A 17582-nucleotide genomic window follows, 5' to 3' on the forward strand; every position below is an offset into this window, starting at 1 on the left:
AGCAAGACTTAGGAATTATCCAGACTTCTCCATCCCCTCAAGCAGTCACTCACTGAGTTCTGTTCTTTTTCTAATTTCTCATATTTATTTTCTGTGGGTCCTTACTGCTACTTCCCTAATTAAGACTCTCATGTTCTCCTCTGTACCATTAATCCTTTTCTTATTTTCCTTACCTGCAGCCTTACGTGTGGAGTAAACTCTAAAGGACACTCATGGTCATGCCACTTGCCTGCTTATAATCCTTCACTGGCCTACATGGTTTGGAGATAATGCCCAAATTTCTTAGGCTGGCATATAAGGACACTCATCATCTCCCACTCTGATCTACCCCTAACCTCACCTCCCCTACACCCACATGCATCTTTGGCTCTAACTCTACTGAACTTTTGAAGATCTCAGCATACATTATCTTTGTCTTCCTTTCTCCAACTTTGTGACTTTTCTTTCTGGTACATCTAAAACTACACTATCCCCTTTCCTGCCCACCCCTTCCAAACCCATATTAGCACCATCTCGACTTAGTCAACCTTATTCAACCTTCAAGACTCAGCCTAGGTTATCAGCCAATTCAGAAGTGTCCTTTTGACCCACCACAGCACTTGTCACTCTTATAACAATGGCTTATGTGTCTGTCTGAAAGATTAGGCCATGTTTTTCTTCAGGGAAAGGATGATACCATCCATTTCTCATCACTCAGAATTTAACACATGGTTGATATATGACAGGCACTAACAAATGTTTGATGAATGAATGAACAATGTACAGTAATAGTTTGAAATTAGGTGCCACTTTGGTTTACAATGTGGCATGGAAGGTGGTTTTGTGATATACAGTATTGATATTTTTCATTTTCACCCAAGTTAGTTTAGTGCATCACAGATCAGTAATAACAAATGAAGTCCAGGAACCACTGAATAAATCATTTTTGGAAAAGAACTTTAGGTTTGACTAACTCCATTCATGTATATGCCTCTAATTACAGATTTACTTCCTTCCAAATATATTTGATCTTTTAGAATTTTAGCATTTTGTTAGCAATTTACAATACACCATTTTATGCATACAACCTGTGTCCTAGCATATTTACATTTTCACATTAGATCGAGCTTATGACTGTGTAACCCGTAATTAAAATAACTTTCAGTAATTACACTGATGGATGGTCTTCTTGTCTGCAAGCACAGTTCAGCCATTGTTCTCAGTTACATGCAGCAGTGAGCTGGAACAAAGTTGTATAACTCGGAGAGTGAGAGAGGCTGGATTTCACATCTTCCCACATACGGAAACGAAAGGGGTGCCATTTAAGAGGTGGGTGAATCTTTTGAGACCATTTTGGGAAATTATAAAATATTGAAAATCCAACATTAACAGAATCTGTGAGTGTGCAAGGCCAAAGTTGTAGACCCCAGGAAAATCCTAGAATGTGCAGAGCAGGAAGACAAAAACTTAGCAGGCGGCAAGAAATTAGTGTCATGTGGCCTCCTCACCCACCCTTCTAGCCCCAGTCCTAAAAGAGCCATAATTTACTTCCAAGTATACTTTTCGGATCTTTTCCTGTAACACATTATGGTATCTTGAAATGATGCTGGGTTTCCTGAGGCTTGTGCTGCTGACCGCCAACCCCACCCTGAGCGACAGATACTGTAAACATCCTACACTCTCAGCTGTGGAAAGTAAGAAAGCTGGGAGAAGGCTGTTTACTCTCTCTGCCTTGGAAATCAACTACAGAGAAACGGATTTGGAGTATTTTTGTATGTGTCTTGTAATTAATCCTATCCAGTATTTATTCATGAGGTCAACTCTAGAAGGAAAAAATAAATTGACTGAGTCATACTAACAAATATAAAATAATTTGTACGATCAGTTATCCTTGATCTGTCCAACACCGTTTAGAAAAAAAAGTTTTACCAACTACCCAAGAGATGAAAGTTCTGGGAACCTGTACAAGGCTGAGGCTACATTTTGTGAGTTGCTCTAGCTGGGTCTGTAAAAGCAACAATCCATTAAGTGCCTGCACATTAAGCTGAACAATTCTTCACTAACCTGCATAGCATTTCTACCCTGAGTTTAGCTTTTTATGAAGCAGAAGTTCTGGCGTCCTGGGACTTACTATTTTGTCAAGGATCAGATGCAGGCTAGAGACCCAGGCTTGGAGTGGTAATGATGAGCAATATGAATAACGCCCGCTATTTAAAGCCAGAATTTGGTTAGTTACACATCTTGAGAAAAGATAGGATTGTGGGGGAGATGCAAAAGAATGTTAAGAAAAATCCACACAGACCTTAGGTTAAGCCTTAACCAGAAAAACCATAACTCTTCATTTTTTTCTTCTATGTAAATAATTTAAATCAGAGATTTATTGGACTCGACTTAATTATTGAACTTGACAAAATCTGTTGGTTTTTTTCTAATCTATATTAAGTGAGTCTTCTTTTCATAGAACATATTTATATAATAAGGTATATTCTAATATAGCAAGCACTTAAAAAGGTTAAAAAACTAACTTAATGCTTGTTTTGAATATTAAACGAATCTGGACACAATTACTTGAATATATTGTCTTGGTAGATCAACATAGCCAGTCATTCAAACCAAAAGACACTCTACTGCTTTAAAAGTATTAGAGGAACTTTTAATTTCTTCTCCTTGCCAAGTGCAGGATCTAAGACAATAGAAGCAATTGTTTCTTGTGAGTCTAACAAAAAAAAAAATGTGTATAAATACAATCACCTTAGCATGTGATTTCAAGGAAGTATTTGCACAAGCTGGCCTTCTGCAGTGGCAGACACTGCTGAAGGGCTTGCTGAGCAACTCCAGCTTGGCTGAGTCATTAACCTTTTTAGATTTTGCCTGCAGGCTTGAGGAGGACCTCTTTGAGACAATGCTCTACAGTCATCTCAAAGAAATTGTTACTGTGGATGTTTAGAATTGTACTTTTGCTAGGAGGTGCAGATTATATGGGTAAATGCAAAGGCAGCTCAGAGTAGGAGAGGAATGACCCATGTAATTTTTCATAGCATTTTAGTTATTTTGCCTAAATGAAAAGTGGAAGCATTCACATATTCAGATGTAAGTTGATTTTGTCTTTTAGTCATGAATGTAGCTGTTTCAAGTTTATCGACATTTGTGCTGATAGTCATTCCATCAGCCAACACATATTCATTGATCACTTACTGTGTGCCAGTTTTAGCCATTGGGGATATAGCAGTGAACAGAAACAAAATCCTTGCTCTCATGAACCTACAGATAAATACATAAGGTGTCAGGATATAAACATCTTCTATATTCTATGTCTCTAAAATACCCAGTTTTATTCAATGGTATTGTCTTTTTCAGTCTTTCAAAACTAAATGAATTTAAGTATTCTGGAAAATTTATTTCATTGTCTACGAAAAACCTCTAGATATAAATCTTATATAATATTGTTAGCCTTTATACTTAGCATTATTCTTCCAAATACGTTCTCATTGTTACTAAGCTGTTTTGTGACATAGGTAAGTAGTATTAATAAACATGCTTGAGAGATCACTGTTATTTATATACGTTTACTGAGAAGATATTGCTAGCAATTATATAATAGAAGGTAATATAAGGGTTAAATGTATATGTGTTCTACGTGTGTGTGTGTATGTATATATCTATACAGAGTAAGGTCCAAGTTAATAAAATTTACTTGTCCTATAGATGGTGATAATTTGAATATATAGATATGTATATACAAATATTCCAATATAATGCAACATATTATATATTTTCAAATTATGGTATATTGTACAAGTGATTTTCTCAACTTAGACCTTACTTTGGTCAAATGTATAGTTCTCCAGATACTGATAAGGATGATTTATCTTTCCACTGTATTTGTATATTTGTTGTTCGCTAAGCAAATGCTGTAAATACTTTAAAAGAGCAAACTTACTTTAAATGTAAACTTCCATTTATATTTAAAAAACCCTAAGCTTTAACTGACAATTCTTTGCAAGCCTCATTGTGTCATTAAAAACTCAACAGAAATAAGTCTAATATATACTGTATTGGATTATGAATTCAGTCTCCTTGTCCTTGTTTGTTTAAATTAGTAAGTCTTTATAATATAAATATTTTTATGCCTAGTGGTGATCTATTTCTATAAAATTCTCTTGCTTAGATTTCTCTGGATCTAAATAAAGTTCCTTTCTCCCTTTTAAAACTGCTGAGAGCAAGTTATCAATCACAACAGTGGTTCTTGGGTGTTATTTTTGTTAACTCTATCATTGAAAAGTTATGTGGATAATATACAAAAATCAGTTTTATTTCTTAAATCAGCAACAGACAAATAAAAGTGAAATCTTAAAAATACTTTTTATAGTAGCAACAAAAACTCAAATACCCCAAGGGTAAATCTAACAAAAGACATGTAAGATCTCTACATTGGAAATTAAATAATAGTGGAAGAAATTAAAGAAGACTTGAGTAAAATGGAATGATATAACATGGCCATGGAGAACAGGACTCAAATTGTTAAGTGGCTAATTCTTTCCAGGTTGATCAAGTACATTCAATAAGGTCCCAAACAAAATTTGAGCAGGTGTGTGTGTGTGTGTGTGTGTGTGTGTGTGTTTGGAAATTGAGAAACTCGAAAACTTACAATTTAAATGGCAAAAGAGTAACTAAGGCAGTCTTGAAGAAAATGGAGAAATTACCCGACTGCATATCAAGATCTATTATAAAGTCATAGTAACTATAATAGTGCACTATTTGTGTAGCAACAAACATACAGACAATGAATGGAAAAACAGAATAGCGACACTATTATGAGAAAGATGATACTGAGTACATTAGGGAAAGGATGGTCTTTTCAATAAGCAGTGCTGGGTTAATTTAATACCCTTATTAAAAACAATTTTTAGCCTCTACCTCACACCATGCACACAAAAAAATTCCAGACGGATTGTAGATCTCAATATGAAAGGTAAAACAATTAAGCTTCTAAGAAAAAAAAGAACAGGGGCGCCTGGGTGGCTCAGTCATTGAGCGTCTGCCTTCAGCTCAGGTCGTGATCCCAGAGTGCTGGGATCGAGCCCCGCATCGGGCTCCCTGCTCGGCGGGAAGCCTGCTTCTCCCTCTCCCACTCCCCCTGCTTGTGTTCCCTCTCTCGCTGTGTCTCTCTCGTCAAATAAATAAATAAAATCTTAAAAAAAAAATAAAAAAAAAAAGAACATATTTATGACCTTGGAGTGGGCAAAATTCTTTTTAAAAAATCACAAGACAACACTAGTGGAAAGAAAAAAATACGACAATTTGGAAAATAATACCAAGAATTTCTCTTCATCGGGACATCTGGGTGGCTCAGTCGGTTAAGCGTCTGCCTTCAGCTCAGGCCATGATCCCAGGGTCCTGGGATCAAGTACCGCATCGGGTTCCTTGCACAGCTGGGAGTCTGCTTTTCCCTTTGCCTGCTGCTCCCCCAGCTTGTGTGTGCTCTCTCACTCTTTCTCTCTCAGTCTGACAAATAAATAAATCTTTAAAAAAAGAATTTCTCTTCATCAAAAATCATTAAGAAAATGGAAAGATAATATGAGAATATATTTACAACAAATATACTGAACAACTTGTACCGAGAATAAAGAATTCCTGCAAATTAATAAGACAGACAACCTACTAGAAAAATGAGCTAAGACTTGAACAAAAAGAGGATACGCAAATGACCAATTAACATAAAAAGTTGCTCAGCCTCATTAGTTACAAGTAAATGCAAATTGAAATCACAGCTCAGTGCCAAGTTGCAACTACTAAAATGGATAAAATTAAAAAGAAAAAAAAATGGCAAGGATATGGAGCAACACTGCAGATGGAAGCATTTGTTGGGACAACCACTTTAGAAAACTGTTTAGTGGTATCTACTAAAGCTGAATATATCCATATTCTATGTCCTAGCTCTTGTTTTCTACCCCACAGAAATTTGTAGAATGTTCTCCAAAAGAAATGACTAAGAATGTTCATAGCAGTATTATCTGTAACAGCCCCAGCTTGGGAACTACACAAATGCCCATTAAGAGTAGGATTTATAAGTTGTGGTATATTCATACAACTGAATACCACAGCACTGAGCATGAACAATTTACAGCTCACATGAAATTATCAGTGAATTTCACAAACATAAAGTTGAATGAAATAAGCCAGACACAAAAGAGGACATTTGTATTTCTGTTTATAATAATTTCAAACACAGGCAAATCTGATCTATATGTATGGTGATAGAAGTCAGAATATGGTTACCTTGCGGGGTGGGAAAACAATGACTGTCAGTGGGCATGAGGGACAGGACATCTGGGATGCTGGTATTATGTTGGTCTGAGTACGGGTTACGCAAGTGTGTCACTTCATGAAATGTCTTCAAGCCGAAATTTATTTTTGCACTTTTCTGATTGTGTATTATACTTTAATAAAAAGTTTTTTAAAATTAAATTTAAAAAATGAAATCATCTGATCTTGAATTAGACCAGTAGAACTCTTAATTCAAGCAGTCACTAAGAGAAATTCTTTCTCCCAGAGAATCTTTCTCTCAAAACATAGTAACAGCACACATCTTGAGGAACATTGTCTGAAACTGGCAAACTCTTCAACCATCCAGAGGTTCATGTAGCAAATGACTTTTAAGCAAACATCCTCTTTCCTTCAAGATACTGTCCTATTTCACAGAACCCCATTCTTCTCAAAATGTCACTGTACCAGTTCCAGCAAGTCACCAAATTACTGAAAGATCAGAGTGAAACAGCCGATGATGAGAGGCTTTCAGCCATTGCCATGCCGCTACACTGCTTCAGTTCCACGTTTCGGGGAAGGTCAAGGCATCAAAAGGTTAACTGACTTACACAGGATTACATAGGTGTCAGTAGCCACTCGAGAACTGAAAGAGACGCTACTAGCTTGACTCTGTGATGCCTTAAAGTATTTCCATAGCCAGGTAATCCAGGATTGGGTTAGAAACATACAAGCCCTCTACCAGTCAGGGTCAAATATACAAATAGACTGTAAATTTAGCATTCTTATTTTCAGCTTTAGAATGATTATTGTGATTGAATTTTTGTCTTTCTTTGAACAAAAGATTGTGGTTGTTAAAATTGTCTTTTAAAGTTTATTTTTTAAGAAAAGACTTCAACTTCAAACGCTAGTTTGAGGATACTTTTATATTCAGCCAAAACTAGGAAACCTTGACTCTTTCACACAGCAAGTCACATGTGCTAATGAGCTCCATTTAATGATTCTCATCTGGGAACAGGGCAGCCCCACGAGGGTGTTTGGAAATGGGTGTCGGCATTTTTGGTTGTCACAATAACTGGGAAAATGACAGTCTTATGAGGCTTGGAACAGCCCCAAACAAAAACTAATGTTGACTAAAGTAATAGTATGCCCATCCATCCAAAATAAATGTACACATTCTTAAAGATAATTTACTTTTGAATGTTAGGTTTGAATGATACACACTTTAGAGTCTTAGGTTTAACACACCTCTGTAGTGGACTACCTGGGAGCCTGCCGATCTGAAAGAGAGAAATATGATGATCTGAATCGTCTTAAAAATAATCATAATTAAAGCATAAAAATTGCCTCCAGACTGGCCAGAAAAATACCCTATGATCTTAGAGTGACTGCCAAACATTCTGTAATGTTGAGTTCATCAAAAGCTTTGCCACCAAAAAGCCAAGTATGGCCTTAAAGTGCTTCTTTTTTGACTCAAAGAGAAAAATGCATCCTGTTTTAACCTCCAAGTTTCATAGGGCAAAACAGTTATTTCTGAAGTTTGGTAATGCCCATTACTTGAGAATCTGCCAACTTCCAGGACTTCACTGTATAATTCAGTCACTTGGAAAGCTTTGAATTTCTAGATGAACTAAAATGCTTTAAACACCTGGACTTAGACATTCCAAAAAAAAAAAAAAAGGCAACATGTCTTAAAACTACCTTTGAATTTTAAAATAGTCTGGTTTTAGTGTTGCTGCTAGCCCAGTCATGTGAGTGTGCTAGAGGCCAAGTCTCCACCTTCCTTCCTGTGCGCTCTGATTAGACATTGTTAGTACAGTGCAGTCACTGCAGTTCAGCTGGGCCATTTCCATCTCATCCGACTCCACAAATATTCACTCATCTCCAGAATAAGCCAGCGCAGTGATGGCCCTGGACAACAGTGGCAAACAACTTAAGATGTCTCCACTAGGTTTGTGGGGACTGCACCTGCTGCCCTTGCTACAGATTAATGCTTCAGTGAAACCTTTTAAGTTCTATATAATCCACTCCAGTTCAGTCAGTGGAATCTGATTAGATTTTTACTGACTTTTTTTATTTCACAAGTATCAGTAAGACCGTGCTGGGCAAGAGCAAGCGTGGCTTCAGTTCAGGTAATAATAATCATCATGATAACTACCAATCATCACTAAAGATTGTCTGTGTTCCAGAAGCCATGTTAGGGGCCAAAAGTAAATACCTAGTGTCATTATGCACCAGGCACTGTTTTAAACATTTTGCTTATATTAACTGATTTAATCCTCATAATAAAATAATAAGCAAGAATATTATTTTTCAAATGAGGACTCTGAAGTGACAGAAATTAAGAAAAGTATACCCAAAGTTGTGCTAACAAGCCTTAGAGCTGAGATTCCAACCTGGGCCGTGTGGCACCAGAGATCTGTTCCTACGTATTACATGATATGCACAAGTACCTTCTAAGTTAGATATTACTGTCTCAATTTTTCCAGGGGATGAAGCTGAAGTTGATTGATAAGAAGATGTGGGGTTGTTTACAAATTTTCAGCTCTCTCCTTCTGGTACCTGAGAAGTTTGCACTTCTCCGTATCTTCTGAGCTTAGGTGTGACTTGCTTTGGTCAGTGAAATGGGAACAGAAGCACCAGGGAAGCATTAAGGGCCTCTATACAATTTGCCATGTTTCTTTCCCCCGTATTGGTGAAACACTTGTCAAATGGAGCCTTTGTCACCTGGATCCTTGAGTGACTACGCTAGACAGTGGCCCTCTGCTGGACCAGTGTTGGACATAAAAAGGAAATTTTTCTTCTGGTAAGCTCCTGAGATTCAGGTTGAGGATGGAAAAGGAGATTATTTGTAACCATAACATAATCTAGCCTAAACTTAATAATTTGCCTAAATAACTTTCTCAAACTCCTATAGCCTGCTAGATATATGTCTCAAATCCAGGACTCTCTGACCCAATAGGTCATTTATTTTCATTTATTATCTCTCTTGATATTGCATGACCTGCAGGAAACTAAACTTAGTTTCTTTGTTTGCCTTTTAGTTTTATGATAGTAATAAAAGTGCGTAAAATGTACAATCTATGTTTATGGTTAACCCAAGATTAATAGTATGTAGAAGAAAAGTTCCTGTCATTCTCTGGTCCATGTGTTTCGTCTGGAACTTAAATATCATGATCTGGTGGCCTCTTTTCTGCCTTCCTTAATTCTAAGATTCACACTGTGGCAACGGACTGTTAACAATAATGTTAGATAAAGAAGGTTAATTTGTCCTGAGTCTTACCCAAATTCCTGACAGTGCTTATAGTTTTTATGGTGCAAGTCAGTATATGACTTCACCTTTTTTTTAGGTAAATTGTCCCTAAGACACTATGACTCTGTAAAGTCACCCCATCATCCATGTATACATTGCTTTCTCTGTGTATGCAATCACCAAATTATCCAGGTTCTCATGTTTAAATTCAGTTGTGGAGATTTCCAAATCCACCTGCTGAATACACTAAACAACTTGGCTGTGTAGCACTGACTACCGTGACAAAGAATATGAGAGGTTCTGAACCTCTTTCCTGAGGATTATGCTCCTGCAACCTAAGTAAACAGAAGACCCTAAGGACCCTACCTTTTGCATTTTTTGAATTATTGAATGACTAATGCCATGCTGGTAGTAGGTGTTCGTGCAGGATGAAAAAGACAAAGAGGAAGCTTTATCCTCTAAACTAGCAGTTACCTTTTTAAAGACTTGTGGTTTTCTCTATTACTTGCTGAAAATTGACCATTAGGCTACTTCAGCTCTGTAAGTTTACTTTATTCATTTAATCACAAAATTCCTAACCCTTCATTCAATAACTTTTTTGAACTATTTTAAGTTTGTTTATAATCCTGCCTCCATACAGAAAAGATTAGAGGCAATTACTGTGTGTATGTTTCACCTCGGTGAATAGCTGTTGAGTGATACTGAGCTAACTTGTAGAATGAGCTATATGATGGATAGATTGTATAGTTCTCTAACTTTTTATTTTGAAATAATTGTAGATTTTTAGGAAGCTACAAAAATAATATGATGGAGTGAGCCTATATACTTTTCACCCAATTTCCCCCAATAGTTAGATCTTACAAAGTTATGATACCCTATCAAAGCTAGAAAACAATGTGTGTAGTTCTCTACCATTTTATTACACGTATAAATTCATATCGCCACCACTACAGTTAATACATTGACTATTCCATCACTACAAAGATCTCAACTCTTTCCTCCACCATCCCTAATTCCTGACAAACACTAATTTGTTCATCCTTATAATTTTGTCATTTCAAAAACATTCTGTAAAGTATTTTTTAAAGACATGGACATTTTTAAAGTTATTTCTCATATGTTAACTAAAGCATTCAAAATCTGGAAGATCTCAAACATACCAAGATTTTTGTTCATATTAAACGATGGGTTAGTATACAGATTTGTTTTGGGATACCGTTTTCAATCATTTTTTATGTAATCTACTGATATATTAATTTTAATGTATTTTAGAGGATTAAGACTTTCTTGATAACTTGAACAGCATCAGCATTTTCTGTTGGTAATAGCAACTGGCAAATAAAGAGTAGATGAAATGACACTGCTGTGCAAAGTGTGGCTCTTCCAGTAGGCCCTGGGTTTTGTCTAACACCTATTTAATTATGGTAAGCCTTTGGGTTGTTTCATTCTGGAAGTGGGGATTTGATATAAATCCAAATGTGACAAACTTTCATTACAAAAAATTTTGACTTTCCATTTAGAACAACATGGTCATTCACTGTATTAAGTTTACATGGATGTGTACTATGTAGGAGAATTTTACAGAAGATAAATTCCTGTAAGATATATTCATTGCTGAATAGACATTTTTCCAAAGAAGACATACAGATGGCCAAAAGACACATGAAAAGATGCTCATCACTCTCCATCAAGGAAATGCAAATTAAAGCCACAATAAGATACCACTTTACACCTGTCAGAATGGCTAAAAAAAAAACACACACACAAGAAATGACAAGTGTTGGCAAGGGTGTGGAGAAAAAGGAACACTCATGCACTGTTGGTGGGAATGCAAACTGCTTCAGCCACTGTGGAAAACAGTATGGAGGTTCCTCAAAGAATTAAAAATAGTATTACTGTATGATCCAGTAATTCCACTACTGAGTATTTATACCCAGAGACAATGAAAACACTAATTCAAAAAGATAAATACACCCTTTTATTTATTGCAGCATTATTTACAATAACCAAATTATGGAAGCAACCCAAGTGTCCATCCATAGATGGGTGGATAAAAGAGATGTGGGATATATATACAATGGAATATTAGTCATAAATAAAGAATGAAATCTTGTCAATGGATGGACCTAGAGGGTATAATATTAAGTGAAATAAGGCAATCAGAAAAAGACAAATACCATATTATTTCACTCATGTGGAATTTAAGAAACAAAACAGATAAACAAATGAACAGACTTTTAAATTCAGAGAACAAACTGGTGGTTGCTAGAGGGAAGATAGGAGGAGGGGGATGGGTAAAATAAATAAAAAGGGATTAAGAGTATACTTACCTTGATGAGTGCTGAAAAATGTATAGAATTATTAAATCATTATATTGTAGACCTGAAACTAATATAACCCTATCTGTTGATTATACTTCGATAAAATATATATTCATTGCTATCTTAATTAGAAATAATCTTTTTATGCTTACCATATATAATAATTCCTCCATGTTCATTGAATAAACCTGTGATTAGGTCACAATCTATTGTAAGGAGCATAGAGGCAACCAGTTGGCCAACAGAATGCCATCCAGCCTAAAGAGGAGGAAAAAAACAGGTAAAATAAAAATGCCAATACATGCTGAGAAAGAGTTACTAGAAAGTGTGTAATGTTATCCACACTGGTGATACTAAAATGAAATAATGGTAACTATTAAAAAGAACATGTATAAATTTTGTTCTTTGATAACTACACTAGGGTAGGGGGTAGAAAGACAGCAAAAGAATGAAGACAACCTACTGAAAAAAATTATTTGACCCATTTATCTGAAGTCAAAATTAAAAATCCTAAGTTTTACAAGGTCTTCAAATGTTTAGCTACATTTTCAGGTAGGTGTGCATTAATATTAAACAGCTAAAGAAGATGGGTTATATTCTACCCATAACTTGTTACATATCTTAAAACATACCACCTTAAGAATCATTAATTTAGAGGTAAGATTTGAATGGCAACAGGACTCTGCTCCAGTCCTGCCCTACACCACATTTTTAAGTTTACTAAGACAAAGACATTGTTGGATTTATGATTAATTTTTTTAAAGAAAGCAAGAAGACAGTGTTAGAATAGATGAATCAAGCCCCCGGTAAAATCTCAGCAAGCCAAAAGGAAGGATAGGCTAGGTTGGAAATAATGAAACTGAATTGGTATAAATGTAGAAGTTCAGCCTTGGGGGTCAGACAGCTACATGTACAAGGACTGCATGGGAACATGTGACTTGTCATCAGCAAATGTGGAAAAAGACTTAGGGCTTGTCCTAACCACTACCTTTGCAACTCATAGAGTGACATGATGGTAAAACAAAACAAAACAAAAAAACACTATATATATAATGACATTTTATCAATATATGATATAATGTCCAGACTAGGAGAACAAATTGTCCTACTCTATTTTATGTTGGTCAGATTCCAAGTAGTTTTGTGTTCATTTCTGTAGAGGTATAAGTAAAGTAGGACATGTCCAAAACAATGTGGCCATTTGGTAAAGGAGACTCAAAAATGTATTGTTGAAGACCAGGATGCATTTCTGACTTCCAACAATAAAGCACTAGGACAAGGATAGAGGTATAGATTTGAACTTTGTTGACCCCAACCACAAAGTTGGCATAACCTGAACCAAAGTCAAAGACACACAGAAGTAGAATTCAACAGAACATAAGAAAAGGCTTTTTAGGCATTTTAGAGAATCCAAAGATTTGGAGGCAATGAGTTCCTTACCACTGGAGATATTCAGGCAGAAATTTCAGTAGCCACAGTGGGTGTGTGTTATAGCAGTGATCTAAGGAACAGAAATGTTACAGTCTCTTCAACCCTGAGAGTTTATTAAATGTGTATCAACAATTCCCAAGTGTCCCACTTACCAACTTCTTGGGTATCACTTAACTTTTCTGGGCCTCAGTTTCCTCCTATTCAAAGGACTGAGAGGTGATAGTACTCACGAAGCTGTTAGAGAGATTAAATGAGGTTGAAGAACAATAGCAGTAGCTTGATTCCAAATCTCCCCCATGACATTCCCAAAATAACCATACAATTATCAAGGAGAACAAATAAAACTACATGGGACCTCTGACTTAAACATTGTTAGGGTACAGAAAACACTGCAACTTTCAAGTCACTTATGAGGGCAAAAAAGAAAAGAAATTCTAACAAAGCTTCTAATACCTGCAAACCATCCCAGGAAACCTCTTGCATAGAGAGGTAGGGTTAGGGGCCAAGAGGAAGAGGTGAGACATACCAAAAAATGTCAAACATACATTGGGATTTGGTAATTCAGAGCCTTAGCTACAGGGAAGGGCCTTGAAAGAGTTCAGGGCTTGAAGTAGCAGCCTTAGAGATAGTGCTTCTGGGGGAAGATTATAGAGAGAAAAGAGATTGTACTCCTTGGATATGAGGTGGTGGAGCAGGGGAGGTGGGGGGGGGAGGAAAATATTAAAGATCTTGCTGAATAAGATTGGTTGATTGTATTAATGTCAATATTATGATTGTGATAATTGTGCTATAGGTTTCCAAGATGCTACCACTAAGGAAAACTGCAAAAAGAGTACATGGGATCTCTTTGGACTATCTTTTACAATTTCATGGTACTCTTCAATTATCTCAAAATTAAAAGTTTTATTTTAAAACTCATTTTATTTTCATAAGGTAAAAAAATGGGCAAGATGAAACTATATTGTTTAGAAATTTATATTTGGGTGGTAAAACTAAAGAAAAGAAACTAATTGTCATAAATGTCAGTAGACTGCTTTCCTCTACAATGGGAAGAAGAGGTTGTCACTGGAAAAAAGTGAGATAGATGTATCTCCTAACTTCATGATTGTTACACTCTGTGTATACTTTAAAAGAATTCATTAAGTTCTCCATTTATGTTTTTTAAAAAATTTACAAGGAAAGGTACAGACCCTCCAGGCCATAGTTTATAAACCACTGTTCTAAGATACAAAGAGAACTTTGATAGTTACCATAAAATGCGGTACTAAAACTGATCTGACCACAATGCCATAAAACTGGAAAATAAAAATAGAATCCAAAAATAAAAGGCATCTCACCTGGCAATTAAAAGATCTTGCATGAAATCATTCTTGGATGAAAAGAGAATAAAACAAAATTAATGTATTTATGAAAAAGTAACAATAGTAAAAACATTCTATACCAGAAATTTTGGAATACACTTAAAGCAATGTAAAGAATAATTTGTAACCCTATATATCAAGATCAATAAAAATGAAAGAATAAAAATAAGTGAATTAAATTTCCAACTCAAAACACTAAACAAAGAACAAAATAAGTAAGTCAAATGAAAGTAGAAGGAATTATTCAAGTTAAAATCAGAAATGAATGAAGTAGAGAAGAGAAAAACAGTAGGTCAAATTAATCACAATCCTATTTCCTTAGAAAAATAAACAAAATAGACAAACCACTAGCTAATTAAAAAAGGAGGAGAAATCACAAATATACAAAAGTAGAAATTACAATTTGGAAATAATTATGATCCAAAAGAAAAATTTTTTAAGTCATTAACATCTACTTTTGCATGCCCTTATGCAAATACAGTTGAAAACCTAGAAGAAATGGATAATTTCTTAAGCAAGTATACTATACCAAAACTGATCCCAGTAGAGATAGAAAACTTAGACCAATTTTTACAAAAATGGGAAAAAATTTCTACCTATCCCACATGATAGCACCAGGCCCAGATGATCATACAGGAGAATTCTACCAAAACTTTCGAGACCAGACAATCCTAATGATACATAGATTACCTTAGACAATAAGAAGTCAAGAAGTCTTTTTATGAAGCCAAGTATAACATTGATATCTAAACCTGATAAAGATAGTACAAAAATTTGTAGACCAATATCATCTATGAGATTGATATAAAAATTTTTAATAAGTGAAATACTACTGAACTGACTGATAGCACATTAAAAAATTAACACACCCCATAATCAAATAAGGTTTATACTAAATGTAAAAATGCTTAATATTAGATAACAAATTAATATAATTCACCATTTTAATGTCTATGGGTAAAAATGATAAGAATTTATATGTGTTGAAGATTGACTTTGGCAAAATTAAACACCCATTCCTCATAAAAACTTTCAGGAAAATAGTAATGAATGGCTATTTCCTTACTTAATAGGGAAACACTAGAGGGATTCTTACTAAGGTCAGTAACAAAGTTAGCAAGCCCACTATCTCCACTGGTATCTAGCACTGTCTAAAAGCAATAGTCAATACAATTAGACTAGAGAAAACAACCAGAGGTACAGGAGTTATAATAAGAAATAAATCTACCTCTATTGGCAGATGATCTGATAGAATCCATGGAATAGCCTAGAGAATCAAAGATAAAATGAATTCAAACAATAAAATATTAAGTAAGGTAGCAGGATATAAAGCTAACATGTAAAAATTGGTAACATTCATATACACAAATCGTAACCAGCTAGAAAATATAATGAATGCACAAAACCATTTACAATGGTAACAAAAAATATAAAATATATTGGAGCAAATTTCACAAGAAATGCTCAAAATCTACATGAAGAAAACTATAAAATGCTTCTGTAAGACACAAAAATAGGCTTGAAAAAATGGAAAGACATCTCTTATTCTTTATTAGCACATCTCAACATCATCAAGATGTCAATTCTTTCTAAGTTAAATTACAAGTGTAATCTGATCCCAATAAAAATTCCAATGGGCTTTTTTATAGAGCTAGATAATTTTTATGAAATCAGAGCAGAGAACCAGCCAAGCCAACCCAACATCTCATCTATAGAAACATGCAAATACTATACACAGATTGAAATGCAGCAAACAACTAAGTCTGTCAGTGAACATGAAATGAATAAATGTGGTATGTTCTGGACAAAAAAAGAATTATTACATTATATGAAAGTTCATCTATTTTTAAAACAGGTGAGAATAGTCAAGAAAATTTTGAAATAGTATACTGGGAGAGACTTGCTTTGCCCAGATATTAAAATTGTTTCAAAGGTACAATACTTAAAATGGAATAGTACTGTCTCAGGAATAGACAAATACATTAATAAAGCAGAAAAGTACTAGGACAATTGGTTATCAGGAAAAAGAGATCTTCACCTCATATTGCATGACAAAATAAATTGCAACTGGATTAAAAATTAAACATTTTGGGGGGGCACCTGGGTGGCTCAGTAGGTTGAGTATCTGCCTTCAGCTCAGGTCATGATCCGAGGGTCATGAGATTGAGCCCCAGGTCTGGCTCTGCATTCAGTGGGGAGTCTGCATGAGATTCTCTCTCTCTCCCCTTGTCCCTCCACACCCCTGCTGCACTCTCTCTCTCAAATAAATAAATAAATCTTTTTTTTTAAGTTACTTTTTAAAAGTTGAATAGGTGAATATTTATATGATCTGAAGATGGCAGAAAATCTTCCAAGCATTACAGGAATTTTCAAAAATCCACAATACAAAGGACCAGTATAAATAAAGATAATTAAAACCTTATGTACGAAAATATGCCAAACCAAATATGAAAACAACAATTTGGGGGAAATATCTGCAAAACTTATGAGAGTGAGAGGATTAATAGACATAATATTCGAGAGACTCTTAAATAATTAAGACAGAGAATTTAATAGAAAAAAATGGGAAAACACATCAAATGATCATTCACAAAAGACACTAAGCTGACTGATAAAAATGCTTAAAAGTCTCAATAGCAAGAATAATCACAAAGTTTTCTAAAATGAAAGTTCTCTAACCTTGAAGGCAATCTCTTCTGATTGAAAAGTTAAGCCTTCGTGAAATGGTCCATTGGCTTATCACTGGCACGTAAAATTGAGTACCTAAGTTGGTGTGACACATCTTTTGAGCTGCTTTTTCATTTTTTTATTTTTATTTTCTTAATTTTTTTATTAAGTTCAGTTAGCCAACATATAGTACATCATTAGTTTTTGATGTATTGTTCAATGATTCATTAGTTGCATATAATACCCAGTGCTCATCAGATCACGTGCCCTCCTTAAAGCCCATCACCGAGTTACCCCATCCCCCCA

At 35.1% G+C, this 17582-nt stretch overlaps 1 long non-coding RNA gene across 1 annotated transcript in view; it reads right to left on the reverse strand.

Moving 5' to 3' along the window:
* LOC118519615 (uncharacterized) overlaps positions 1–17582 on the reverse strand; it is a 53072-nt gene that overhangs the window by 18365 nt on the left and 17125 nt on the right. Inside the window, exons 2-6 of the long non-coding RNA XR_013441220.1 lie at positions 15838–15876; positions 14586–14617; positions 13401–13482; positions 13258–13318; positions 11970–12075 (exon numbers count right to left, since the gene is read on the reverse strand). This is a non-coding gene — a long non-coding RNA (uncharacterized LOC118519615). The remainder of the gene's footprint in view (positions 1–11969; positions 12076–13257; positions 13319–13400; positions 13483–14585; positions 14618–15837; positions 15877–17582) is intronic.

The sequence above is a fragment of the Halichoerus grypus genome, chromosome 9 (genome assembly GCF_964656455.1).
Source record: "Halichoerus grypus chromosome 9, mHalGry1.hap1.1, whole genome shotgun sequence".
Taxonomy (NCBI): Eukaryota; Metazoa; Chordata; class Mammalia; order Carnivora; family Phocidae; genus Halichoerus; species Halichoerus grypus.